We start from the raw sequence: 14,950 nt of genomic DNA on the forward strand, positions 1-14,950 counted from the left end.
TTGCTACAAGAGTAAATCTTACATGTTCTCACCAAACATACACACAAATGGTAATGATGTAAGGTGACGGATGTGTTAACTAGCCTTATCATAGTAATCATTTCACAATATATACTTATGTCAACTCTCATTATGTTGTATACCTCAAACCCACACAATGTTACATGTCAGAAATATCTCAATAGAGCTAAAAAAAAAGAATTAAGAGAAAAGACACTGTCTAAATCATTCACTCAAGGAAATACTCATGAAGCACCAATCTAAATAAATAAAGAGCTCTAATGGTGAAAACGCAGTTGATGGCCAGGGCTCCTGGAGCTCACATTCATGCAGAGAAGATTCCATAAACAGTGAACTAACAATGACTAAATAACCAAACATCAATGTAATTTTAATATTACAAAATAAGAAACTTGATGTTGCACTTGGTGTGGAGGAAGAAAAGGGAATTTTGTGGTTAGAAAGTGTGATCAGAGAAGTCCTCTTTAAAAAGATGACGGTTAAGCAGAAGTTTAACAAGTGTTAAGAAGAAGCCAGATACAAAGTCTAAAAGGAAACTTTCACATAGAGGATATCAGCAACTGCTAAGTTCCTGAGGCATGAGAGAATTTAGAATGTTCTAAAACTCAAAAAGGCTGTGACACATACTGAGTGAGGGTGAAGATGGCATAAAGTTAGAAAGCTAGACTGTGGTCTTAACATGCAGGAATTCTAGCCCATGGTAAAGAAGTGGACTTGATTCTGAGCATGTTTGAAATCTTACAACTCTAAAGACTTTTAAGTAAGGGAGTGGTATGCTCTGCTTAATATTTTTAGAAGTTTTCTCTAGCATGTAACTGGATAATAGTTGATATCCTGTGCGGCAGGATAGTGATGCCAGAGGATTGAGAAGAATGGGATAATAGAAGAGTATTTATAATTGTATAGCATTATATTCACTTCTTGATTTGGGGAAGTTGTTTAATAATTGTTAGTTTGTTGAACGTTGTGTCTTCTCCACACTGAGAAGACTAGAAGTCTGAAGATCAAATAAGAATTATTGATTTAGACTAACATGGTAGCAGTGGTTATGAAGAGAAGACCATAAATATAAGATATATTCCAGAAATAAAACTGAAAAGAGTGGCAGATGGGTGGAACATGGGAAGCAAGGAAAAGAAAGGTGCTGTCCAGGTTTCTAGCTTTATTTTTGAAGGTAGTATTTACTGAGATGGTGAAGAATGGGAGGGCCAGGTTTGGAAGTACACTGGTACTTCATTTAGGCAGGTTAATTCTGAAATGCCCTAAGGCATGTAAGGGATGATGCCAAGTAGCAGCTGGATAGATGAATATACATGAAAGGGAGGTCTGGGCAGCAGATACCAATGTGGGGGATTGTTAATTAACTATATTTTCTTATTTTCTGTATTCTTGATGCTCTGCTATCTGAGACATCACTGACCAGAAGACGCCCTTTCCAGGGTCAGGGAATTCCTACAGATAGCAAATGCCCCCCCCAGAGGAGCATGTCTTTCATATACAAACCAATTAATCCAAAGCTCACCCCCCCCAGCTACCTCCTTTATCAGGCTCTCAAGAATCAAACTAATATTCTCCTCCCCTAATCAACCCACAGCCAGGTACCAGTCTACTAGGGACCACCCCTACAGCTCAGAGCCCACTTAATTATTCAGACTATTTAATCCTAAACCTGTGCAGACAGCTTACCCTGCCCCACCCATTCCTTCCTATGCCAACTATAAGAAAGGCTCCTATGAATGTTTTCCCCTTGTTCCTTCTGACAGACCCCAGTGCTTCCCCGTGTGGCCCTGTGTAACATGGCAGGCCCCTCCTTTTGGGAACTATGAGTAACAAACTATTTTCCAATGGCAGTTGTCTCCCGATCTGTTGGCCTAACTACAGCTGAATAAAAATTCAAAAATCCTAGGTACATTTTAAAACAGGTTGTCAGCATAACAATGGTATTTAATGCCTTTAGCACGATGGAGATGACTTAAGACAGAGTGTAAATAGAGAAGAGGAGACAAGATAGACCTCCAGAGAGCCCAAAGGAATAAATATCCTTGTTTTGGATTTCAGGCTGTGTGGCAACCGAGTGGAAGAATTATTTTCAAGCTTTCCCAGCACTCCACAAATCATGCTACATAAGCCACTGCCAACTCTATAGAAGGATAAGGTTGATCCTGTTTCAAAATGAGTAATCTCTACTAAGCCCAAAAGCACAGTTGAGTTATCTTCCCAGAGAAACATGAAGTTAAACGCCACCTATAGGAGTACATGCCCATAAGGCAGAGCTCTTGAGATATGAAGCAACCATCCCAGCATGCTGTTAAGAAGGAAAAACATGTAAGTAAAATGTTTACACTCACATGCATCTGTGGTCTCTATTGTCAAAATACCAGGCATCCCAACACTGAGCCCTGTCCCCAGAGCAGGTCCCAGACATGTTTAGCTTGAACACAGAGTTCCCACAGGTATGTGAAATCAGAAAAATCAGCAGTATGCTTTCAACAATGCTGAATAGATGCACTGAAGAGAACTCTTTCAGTCTCAGATTAAGACCTTTCCCTTTTTTTTGTATTTATATGTTCTCGCTTTCATGAAATAGCAGCAAAGTAGGTAGAGTTTGCTACTTTGTTTAATATGACAAAAATAAAAGTAGGCAGTCCTAAGAGGTCCTTCAAATTTGTTATTTATTTTTACTGGACCATGAGTTTAAGAATTTGGGAACTACTAATATAAAAGATGGAAATACCCAGGTATTTGAGGAAAAATCCCATCATTTATAACCATTCACATTTCCACTTTCCATTTTCATCTTGAGTGGAGTCACAAGGACGTAGCTTGAGTAGTATTTCCCAATCTCACCCATGATATGAACTTTCCATTCTAACAGGTTGGCTATGAGTGAGGAAAGTCTTATCACAGTGTTGGAGAGCATGAGGAGACATCATGAGCTAAAGAGTATGTTTTCTCAGATACTGACAAGTAAGGACAAAGGTTCAACAGTGACTAATGAGTAAAATGTTAAGGTGGAGACAGGACTTAATTGTTTAAAAGCAGTCACTTGAGGCATGTAGCTGCATTCACTTTGAAAGCAAATCAACCTACTGACGATGTGGCAACAAAATATTATTTATTTCCTCATTTAAACAAAAAATGCTTAATGTTTAATCAAAGGCCACTCATGCTTCTACTTTGAACAGCTATTACAAGGTATAGGATGGCCAAGTTTGTTAATTCTAGAAATAATTATGGCATCAAATTTCTTGGCATGTTCTTCAAAAAGGAGGTCAGACTCAAAATGTTTAGATAGTGCAGTTTAGGAAGAAGAGCTGGTCCTGAGGAAGTTACTAAGAGGGAGAGTAGGGAAACAGAGCCAAAGACATAATAAATGATGAATCATCAGACCATTCCTTCCCTTTCTTTTTGGGGTTAAGAGATTAAAAAATTAATCTAGCACTAGACATTTTATCAGATGAAAAGCACTGAGAAAGAAAAGTTGTACTATTTTTGATGGAGGAAGTGATACAAAGTTTGAGAAATTGGCTCCAGGACTCCCAACTGTCACTTCCACATTCACCTAAAGTGGTCACACTGAACCAAGACTATCACAGTGAAAGGGGAGACATTTGTCTTTGGGATCTAGAGGTCTAGATCCCAATGACCAGACCAGAATGGAGCTTGCAGGAAGAGCTACCGGAGGGTCTGCACATTCTGTATAAGGAAAGGAAGTGACATACATCACTTCCTGACCCTGCTGGGACTTTTATTCAATTATAGCTACAAAACACTGACACCATACCAAAGAAAAAAATCACACATTTTGTTTATGTAAATACAGGCATATTTGTAAAGGCATGAAGGAATGATGTTTATGCAGATGTGTGTGTGTGTGTGTGTGTGTGTGTGTGTGTGTGTACACATTTTTAGAGAGATGCATGGGGAGAAGAAAAACATAATGTAATTAGAAATTCGGTATAGGAATTATTCTTTTCAGTTACAAGGAATAAAAGGCTCATTCAAAAATTGCTTCATAAAGTGAATGGTCCCTCAGCCTGAAGACAGCAGTTTACCATTCAATTCATAAGATAACTTACTTGCCTATCGTAAAATTTAGATGAGAAATATTAAATTTTAATGCTATAAAAATCATGTTGTTTGATCTTTTCATATATGTTAAACAAAATTATACAGAGAAGAAAATCTCAATAAATGGGATTTTGCCCAAAAATCTCAATCCCGACTGAATCATCTCTCTTGAATTCTGAATCACCTCTTTTTTTCTTACAGTCTTCTTTCACTGACACATCCCTTACATGACACCAAGTGCCCAGAAAGAAGTTGGCTTGCATCACTTACCAGAAATGAACTGAAGCTCTGGTATTAAAATAAAAGAAGTTATCTCAGCCTGAGTTTGAGTGTGCCACGCTCATTAACAAGCAGGTGGAGAGGGAGTAATTAAAGTGAAGAATTCAAATTAAAACTGCAATCTCTATCAGGCACTATCCTAATTTAGAAGTCCAACAAGCAGAATGCCAGCAAATGAAAGAACAAACAAGAGTAACTGCTATCTTTTCTGGCAAACTGCTGGAAGCTTGCAGGATTTATTATGACCAATGAAGGGTGTGGTGGCCTGGGAGAACAGAAGCAGAGTTCTTTGCTACATGGAGATGCAAAAGAACATTACAAAAATATCCCATTTTTAGAGCTATCATTTTCTCCCAGCAAAAACAACTTTGTGCCTGCATTTAAGCCTTCAATTCTCTCATCTCAAAATAAAAAAGAGGGAGTTCAGAGCTTGTTGGATGATAAAGCAAAAATTAATTACAATAACACTTAGGAAATAAAAACATTATGAAATTTTGGTTCCCAAAGAGATAAATGTTATTTTTCCTAGTTAACAGTTTCAAAATAAGTTTTACAGAAGTAACTGAGAAGTCCAAAGAGACCTTAGAAGAGTTGTTAGACATTGAAACAAGTTTCAATAACAAATTACTTAGAGAATGTTCCTGCTACATAGTATCTTTAGAAACTGGACTCATCTGATTCCTCACCTTAAAATGGCCTAAAATAATCTAAACTAGCTAGATCAGATTATTTTAGAATTGCACTAGAATCCTAAAGGCTTACCCTGTTTATGCACATTAGGAAATGTGTAAACTCTATTTGCCTACCTCTTAAGAAATGAGGGTATTAGCAACACTCCTGCTGATGCATGTAGTTTCTGTCCCTTGTACAAGTTTCTCCAAGTACACCTGCTACTGACGTTCCATAGGCATCAGCCAAAGGGCTGTGCTGTTTGTGAGCAGCCACTCCTGCCACTGGGCCCTGGCTGGCTGACAAATGACAAGAAGGGAACAATAAAGAGAGATTCCTTCGTCCTCTAAGAAAAAAAAAAAAAAAAAAAAAGGAAACCTACAGCAGAGTTAGCTGACTCCCTCAGACAGAACAGCAAGCAGACAGAAAAATAAAAGCCTCCCAATTTAAAAAAAAATTGTATCTAAAGAATAAACATCTTATCATCTTAAATATTAGTAACATTTATAAGCACACTCAGCAATGTGCCACACACAACGCAAAGCAGTTTGTTAGCATCACCTAACTGAATCCTAAAAACCCCCCTTGGAAAACTGAAGCTTTGAATATGACAATAAACAGAGGCATTTGAACCTGACATATCTAGAGTCAAATCCTAGTTAGCCAGTTCCAAGTTGTATAAGTTTAGCAGGATTACTTTATTTCTCAGTTTTAACTTATTCATACCTCAGAAATGGGCTACAGCCTTTCAATAAGACAATCAGATAAGAATTCACTCTGCCTCTAAAATCCACCCTGAATATGTCCTCTTTTCTCCATCTGCAGAGCCACACCCAAGTTCAAGAGGCAGATTTTGATTTTGTGGGGCCTGAGGCTAGTTCACTTTGGGAGGCCATATTTAAAGAAAGGTCATACAAAGCTATGAGTACAAAATTCGGTCTAAAAAAAAAGGAATATATATTTAGGGAAACACAATCATACACATGTGTGCACACATACACACACATACATTTTTTAAGATGAAAAATATTATAAAATCTATAAAAACCTGGTAAAATTACATTCTACTTCTATTAATTAACATGTTCACAGATCTTTATAATTTTTCCTACATGTTTTGGCGTATACCCTTTGATCACCTCTTCATATGACAACCATTTTGCAAAATAGTTTTTGATAAAGACAACAGATCATTCAATCTTTCCTCTAGCAAGTTGAAAATACTTATGGTAACTTAACACTTATTTCAACATCACCACATGTTACTACAGAGCTATGTAAATGTTTAAGGGTTTTGTCAAATTTGGAAAGACCACTTTTTGGTTTCTTTTGTAGAAAAGCTATAAGATTTCAGATAATTTCAAATTTTCTGTGTAGTAACTAATCTTAAATACTCTTTGAATCAGCAAAACTCAGCAGTGTGTTGCTGAGGTTCTCAATGAGAATGGTGTAAGGATGAGTATTCTGTTATCTTCACCTTGTCAAAACAAGAAATTTAAATCTTTTCCCAATATGTTTATATGATTCATTCTGCTTAATTGATTGGGCTATCAAATAGTCAATGAACTATTAATTAATTATTTCTACTCAAAATTTATCTTTTCTGCTTAGTGAATTAATGAAATATGAAAATTTGGGGATTACTAAAGGGCTTCCAGATATCAAAATAATTTCCAGTGATTTCATTAATTTTTATCTCTTTTGGTTCAACTCACTCATTTTTAAACTGCATTTCTTTGGTTTGCCTATAAAGGCAAAGGTTATCGAAGAAGTGTGCTTCATTTGTTTAAATGAACCATTTCAAAACACCTTTCCAAACTGTAGTTAAAATGACATATGCCCAATTTAACTTCCCCATGGTAGGAACATAAAAAATACCCATAGCCTCTCCAACACTACCCCACCCAAGGAGAGGATGGACAGAAGGTCAGAGTGGGAAGAAAGGGCTATGTTAACAGCTAGTAGTTAGGATAGTCTTATTTTTGCAAATATCACAGTGACATAGGATGTTATGAACACAATGCTCAGGTTCTTCCCTTGCTTAAGAAAGGGTGTCCTGAAGTGTAAGCTTCATTAGCCTCATGGTGAATGCACCCCAGGCCACCACCACCTCTCATGAAGGCTACTACAGTAGCTTCCTTACTGATCTGCGTACTTACACTCTGGCAGTCCATTTCCATGCAGCAGCCTAGAAGACTTTCAAAACTGTGAATGAATCCAAGTCACTCTCTGTTGTTTAAAACCTTTCAGTAGCTTCCATTGCATATATAACAAAGCGGAAACTCCTTACCACCAAATACTTCCTATGCAGTCTAGAGGCTGTCTGTGTCCAACTCAACCCATACCCACCTCACTCCCATTATTCACTGGCTTTCTTTCCACAATTAGGTGTCCCACCATCCCAGTGGAAATTATGCAACAGTTTCATAAACTGTAAAGCAATGTATCCATATTTACTATTACTATTATCATAGTCAGGAGTAGGATGCATATGATTAGGATGATTAAGGAGGAAAATTTGCAGATTTGGATTTCTTAAAGCCACTTCTTTTCTTCTCTTTTTTACTCCTATAAGCACTGTTCTGAACCTCCACAAATGGACTTGCTGCAAATACAGGTCCAAGTCTTATAGTCATACAGCAAGTTACCATATGTGTGCATATGGGACATGAGTATACATACAATATGTATAAGCAAATGGCAAGGGTATTTAGCTATAGTAGCTTGCCTACATTACAGATATTTTATCAAATTACAGGATACATTTAGAAACCTAGCTAGTAATTAAAATACAACGTATGGCACAGTGTTGCTTAAATTAAAATAGCAATGAAAAGTTTTAAAATTTTAGTCAATTGATTTCTAACAATCCACTTTTATCAGAAAGAGTCGTTGTTCTTCAACATTATCTAGCAGTAAAGTGGCTGCCTTCCTCAGGTCAGAGATGGAAAGAGTGAAAAATAAAGAGCTGATTCAGGTCATGTGTAAGCAATCGAGCAGCCAAAAAAAGTCTTGTTATTCCATGACTTGAGAGTGTTTGTTCCCCCACCACACTGGATTTATTTCCTAGATATAGCAACATCAAGCATTTTTCAGCAACACATAAAACAACTCAAAGAAACACATGAAAATTTGGTGACCAGATGAATATAAAGAGAAGTGCTTTGGAAAGAAGAGGGAAAACATTGCAGAAGACCACACAGGCAAGAGATCGTTATAACTTTCTGTTATCTGTCTGAAGATGAAGGTTGTGGGGTTCACAGGACACAATCGACATGGAGTTTGAAAACATCTATAACAACTCTCATTTCATATCTCATACATGACAGGCTTATCACCTTTCAAATGTGGTCTCTACAGCATGAAACCACTTGGCATTGTCTGATGATTATTCCTCTAGATGGTTCACCATTTTTACAGCACTGGATTTTCACCAACTATGGTTTCTCTCTCTGTAATTCTGAGGCTAATGCCATCTTTATATTTAAGGACTTCCACCCTCTGGTCCAAATTGAGGTGCTGCGTGGTCAACCTCCCCCTAAATAAATGGCATTTATAGATCAACTAAGTTGTATTATGGCCCCCTTTATGTGTCATGATTATTCTTTTTCCCATTGCTCTTATGTCCACTGAAACACCCTTCTGCTACCTCTCTGTTAATCTAGAGTCCACACATCTTCCAAGACAACCTCAAATCCTTTTCCTCTGTGGTCTGTCCCCAAACTCCTCCACAATGTCATTGCCTGGGAACACCCAGGGCTCTGAAAGTGTGACTCTGCATTTAATGTGTACATTTCCATGTGCCTAAGACCTCTCACTCCCATGAGACTATAAACCCCATAAGAATGGAGATTTTTTACATTCTCCATAATATCTAGTCTTAAACTAAGCATGCAGATATTATTTATTTATCCCATTAGCAAAGTTACTCTCCACCCCTAACTTTTATTCTCTAACTTTAGCTACCATTTATTCCATTGCAGTCTATGGAGTCAGTTTGCAAGGATTAGAAGCAGCTTAATAATTTATTCACTCTGCTACCTTAGACAAGTCACTTAACTTTGTGGGTCTCACTTGCCTCAACTACAAAAAGAATGATCACAAGAGCAGCTATGTTATACTTTTATTGTCTCAAGGTTCTAAGTCTACTGCCTGTTGGTCCTAGAACTCTAAGTCAAGTGGTTGCTTCCTCATATATTTAAGGATCTTTGACTGTGAGCTAACTTCTTGATCTTAACTGTAGGAGTCCTGTGGTCCTTTATTGGGTTTTGGGAGACTTTCTGCAAAGAATATTTACTTCTGCAGATACCCAGGAGATGCAACTAAACTGGATCTGTCTGCTTCAGGGAGATCCAAGCTCTCTCACTACACAGTTATGATGCTTTGAAATTCACCACCAGAAAATAAGATCTAAAGATTGTCAAACCATATATATTTTTAGTAAGTCTCTGTGAAAATTCAAGTATCTCTGGGAGAAATACTACCCTTTTGTTGTCAGGTGCTTTCCAAAGAAGGACCAGTTAAAAGATTATTAATAAGAGCAATGTCCTGCAAGTTTGCTTAAAGCTGGTTTTCAGAGGAATTTTCTTATTCAGTAGAAAGATATTTTAAGTCTAGGGAAAAAAGGATGACAAATTAATTTCATCCCATCTTCCACTTCAATCTAGTGATAGTAGTTGTCTAGAGAGCTCTATTGAGAAAGAGTCTAATACCTTCTTGAGGCCTAGCAGAAACAAGTACCATAAAAACTTGATAATGTAATAATAGGCCTGCCTATGTGCCAGACACTGTTCTAATTACTTTTTATACATTAATTAACTAAATTCACACAACACTATTATCATCAGGTAGTGTAATTTTACATTTACAGTGCGTAAATAGGTATTGATTAAATAACTTAACTGAAGTTATAGGTAGTAAGTGACAGAACTAAGTGCTAAACATGGAAAGCCTAGCTTCAAGGCTGTTTGCATAATCATTAGGCAATAATGCCCTATAAATTAGCACAGATAAACAGAATGAAACCAACAAACCCCCTTGTCTCCTCTCCATGCATACAACTGTACAAAAGTAGGACTTACAAATGCTTTCATTTCAGATACCAGGAGCAACTGATTCTAAGTATTTATTACACCATCTGGTATTCTCTGCTAGTCCAGTATCTAGGTTAGACATAAAAGGCTCTTCAGATGACATGGTATCATTTAGGACAGGTAGCCCTTACAGTGTGACTCTTGAAGGATTCACAATAATGGCCAAAACTGAGGTAGAAGCCACAAAGCCTAGGGCAACTGCTGGTGCTACCTGCTTTAACACTTGAGGAATTCTCATACCTTCAGCCAAGAATCATGTGGTACACAGCAATTGCTCCTCTTGGCCAAATGTTCAAGTAGGTCTTTCATCTAGAAATAAAGGTTAAAATGGTGCCATATCTGCAAACAGAACACTTTTAGAATATCTGTGGCTTTTTGGTTTACAATTATGCCTATCCCTCAAGACTGTGGAGTCCCCAAGATCAGGTCCTGTGGCACATTCTTGTCTCTACCCACAGCCTGGCAATACACCTGGTAAGTAGCTGGTTCTCAGTTATTATGCATGGAGTGAATGAATGAATGGATGGATGATGTTCAGTCTAAAACCAGATGGTCTATATAAATGCAGAATGTCACTGTTCATATCCCTAGCCTCCTGTGAGAACCTTTGGTTCTTAAGTAAGAAAGGGCAAGGTGAAATACACTCCTACAAACACACACACACTCACAGTTTAATTTGGCTTAACAAAGTTACCAAAATGCATCCCACAGACTAAAAGGAAGAAAAACTGCAGGGACACGATGACCCCCCCAAATAAATTTTTCTCCTTTCAAAAGTATTTACATTTATAATTTATATTTAATTTTGAGAAATTTAAAACAAGCAAAATTTGTTTTAAAAAGTGTATAAATAGGTGGAGGGACATATTCGTCTTCTTTTAATCTTTTAAAGAGCTTGGTATCATTAAAGCACACACATAAAAAAACTTAAAAATGGAGAAATACACATACATCTTTGGGTTCCCAGGACCACAAAAAGCAACCACGTGTTTCTCTGATGTTTCACATTATGTCTCTAGGGCCATATGTGATATGTTTCCCACACTTACAACACCTCTATACATCTCTTTTAAAGTTATTTATAAGGTGTTTTTCTATCTCTGGGATACATATTTACATCTCCTCACACCCATTCATATAATTTATTCATAAATGCATTGGATAATACATTGGCAAGCATTTTGTTTTCCTCATTCTTATAGTGCATATATTACGCTATGTTCCCCTTTAGCAGAAGTTTCAATATTACCGGTCCTCAAAAGTATAAACAGAAAATATATGTATACAGTTTTTTCCACCCTTATGTTAACTTGACACACAAAACTCATATACCCAGTCACAAGAAAATTAGTGACCTTTATAAAAACTGTCTAGTCAACTAATAAAAATTTTAGTTAATTTAAAAAAATGAAAGTATTCCTAAAAGTACTATGCTACTTCCTGCCTTCTAAAACCAATTGCAGTAGATATAATTTAATCTTTTTTTGTTAACCTTAAGATGAGCGTTGCTTATTCTCTAATTTTATAAGACAGCTTATGGCCAAATTTACTCATTCAACAAATGTCTATTGATTGTCTAGTGTGTCCAATAGACTAAGTTTGACTGTGTGTTATAAACATTATAAAGAAAAAAAGTCCTATCTCAAGGATCTCACATATCTGGCAGAGAACAGAGATATATCTCTCTGGCTATTTATAACATGAATGCAACAAATCTTACATTAAAGAAAGTTTTTAAACAGAGGTGATATTTCACCATTTCCTCTGGTCCTCAAAAAATGGGAAAAAAAATTCAAGCAGATGGAAGAGAGAGGGTTAAGACATTCTAAGCAGGGAGAACAGCATATGGCTGACACCTAAGTTTGAAGAGGCAACAAGATGGGAAAAGAACAAGAGGAGAGACTGTAAACAGGCGCTGCCAGTAACACTACCACTCATTTGGAATCAGACCAACCTCATTTCAAATATCACTTCCCCCTATTTATTAACTTCATACCTGGGTAGGTTTTTACCTTTCTTGAGCCTGTTTACTCTTCTGTAGTTGTTGTGAGACTTAAATGAGATAATGAATGTGAAGCATATAGCTAAGCCAGAAACCAATAAAGAATGCTTGTCGTTATTGTTACTCATTTATTATTCATGTGTTACTGTGAGAAGTGAGCCATATCAAAGTCTCAAGGACAGGTCTAAAAGCAGTGCCCCAAAGGGCTCTCTCTTGCCTCAGTGGCAACTCTTCCAGCCTTGTCTACCAACCCTGGCAAAATCCATTATGCCTGAATGTTGCTGATTTCTTACTTTGAGCAAATAGTCTCCTAACTTTTATTTTGTCAAAGCCCTATTTTTTAAGAAGAAGGGTAAAATTGGAAAAAAGGAAAAACCTATCTGAGCTAAATTAACAATCATCTTTAATGGAATCAAGAGTTCCTACCCTTGCAGGTAGGAATCTATGCATTTTAAAGGTGCTTGTACTGAAATGATGTCTTAGACAAAGAATCACCGTAACGGTGAGAATTTCCGATACAAGGGAAGGCCTAAGGGAGAAATATCCACACAGACATTTCCAGACCCTCCTAATAAATTATGAGTAGGTGGCTTCCTCCCCCGTCATGAAGAGCCACCTCTGCAGACAGCACTGTAGCTGGGATCCAGTTTTGCATTCCATACATTTCCAGTTATGTGGGTGGAAGATTTCAGGCCACCATCCAGTTTATTCTTAGCATATGTGGGTCATGTGTTATTCAGCATGATGAGACATCTATCTGAATAATAAGGTTAAAATTATTTTTAAGGCCATGGCCAACAAAGCTGTAAATATTTTTCAAAACACAGAGCAGATGAAACCATGAATACTCACAAGACACAAGCAATAAAGTCAGGAAATTTTTATAAGGGAGCTAAGAGGAACCATACTGGTTCCTCCAGTCTGGGAAACTCCAAATCTCACTGTACCTAAAGGCTCTGGAGAACCCAGTTGTTGCTAACTCACCCTTCCTATGAACCAGTGGGTGTTCTATATGCCTGCATTTGATTCTTCTGTACAACATTTCCAAACAACCTAGTAGTTTTCTAGGATCAGATGAATAAAGTTACAAGTATCCATAAATAAGAACTTCTTAATATGATTAGGGGTCTTGTTTTGGATAGAGGAAGAGACGCAGTGAAGGACCTTCACCTCGGTCATTAAAATAATTCAGCTGCAGTTTGCTGAACTCAGGAGCCCCTTTTCCCCACAACTTTTGCAAGACAGGGAAGTCAGAGAGTGGGAGTGACTAATAACTTGAAGGGTGTGGCTGGCTATCTCTAGGTGCTTCGATAAAAAATATGTTTGTGCTAAAGACACTGTTCATTATAAGCAACACAAGGGTGTGGTGTTTCAATGTTTCCACGTTTAGCAATTATAAGCTGAAACTATTAAGTGCTTTGAAACCAAACCAGAAAGCAGACAAATTGAAAAAAAAAAGCTAGGCTACAACTCTCCTTATGGACATCCTTTTTCCCTGATCTTGAGTTACAGCGAAAATATCTTTAATCCCTCTTGCAATTGACATGTTCCCCTCTTAACATGTAAAACCTAAGCAAAAACATAAATATGAATTTGATAACCTTGCTTCAAACAAGAAAGAGTGGTGTTGCGCTAAGGAAGCAAACTGTTAATACAAGTTAAATTAAATCTGTCCAGGAACCTTTATTTAAGAAAGGTTGGTATTCAAATTTGATTCCTCATGCTGAAACAGATGAGCATAGCCAGAATAATTCTTACTAGATATCACTTAAAAATCCACTATTTATGTGAAGGATTTATGTTTTTGAAGTACCAGTAAAATGCCTTTACTCTCCTTTTCCCACATGTCTGAACATTTCAACCACTTTTGTGGTCTCCGCTATCATCCCAAGGTGAATTACTTTGTCCCCATTCCCTCTCCCACTCGGCCTCAGATTAACAGTGTTGCTGTCGGCTGGTTCTGCCTGCATGTCTCTCACATTAACTTCAAATGCAAGCTGGTTGAAATGATTCATTCCCTTATCCAATAATTCAGCAAAACTTCTGAGCTTCTAATTGCACTGAGTGAAATCTCCATGTTTGAAGTCACAGAGACTTAGAATTGCAAAGTCACCTTTTCTCTTCCCTTTCTGCCTTTTACTCCATAGCAGTGTTTCTTTGACCTCTGTACTGTTGACATTTGAGCCAGAAAATTCTTTGACCTGGGAAATGGAGGTTAGAGTTGCTCTGTGCATCTTATAAAGTTTGGTGATATCCCCAGCCTCTCCCTGTTAGTGGCCAGTAGTGGTGCACACTCCCCAAACGGTAATAACCAAACTGTCTCCAGACATTGTCAAATATTCCCTGGGAAGAGGGGAGCAAAATCACTCCCCCTCTTCCAGCCAGTGAGCTATCCTAGAGCCAATTAGTTCTACCTACTTCTTTCTTAAATGTTCCTCACATCAGTCCTTTCTCTCTCATTTTGTTTCAAGTCCTCATGTGGACAATCAGAGTGTGTGCTGTCTTTTTACAGTAATTTTTTAAGATGTACTGGACAGTGTACCAAGACTTGTCAAACTCAACAACCAAATACCAACATAAAGGAAAAGGGAATTTTTAAAAGGAAATCTGAGAAATATATCTGGTAACTCCAAAAAACACAGGAGTCTAAGGGCTTCAATGTTGATTTCATCTCTAACACTTTAAAGTCATGATTTAGAATAAAAAGGACCAGATAAGAAGCTATCATGCAACTCAGCAATATTGAAATGTGCTGTTCTGAACAAAGATCTGGGGTTATAACAAAGAATGTTATATATGTACACTGGAAAGAACA

At 37.3% G+C, this 14,950-nt stretch overlaps 1 long non-coding RNA gene across 1 annotated transcript in view; it reads right to left on the reverse strand.

Moving 5' to 3' along the window:
- LOC118971012 (uncharacterized) overlaps positions 1-14,950 on the reverse strand; it is a 274,439-nt gene that overhangs the window by 49,951 nt on the left and 209,538 nt on the right. Inside the window, exon 4 of the long non-coding RNA XR_012124201.1 lies at positions 10,374-10,442. This is a non-coding gene — a long non-coding RNA (uncharacterized lncRNA). The remainder of the gene's footprint in view (positions 1-10,373; positions 10,443-14,950) is intronic.

This window comes from Manis javanica, chromosome 2 (assembly GCF_040802235.1).
Source record: "Manis javanica isolate MJ-LG chromosome 2, MJ_LKY, whole genome shotgun sequence".
NCBI lineage: Eukaryota > Metazoa > Chordata > Mammalia > Pholidota > Manidae > Manis > Manis javanica.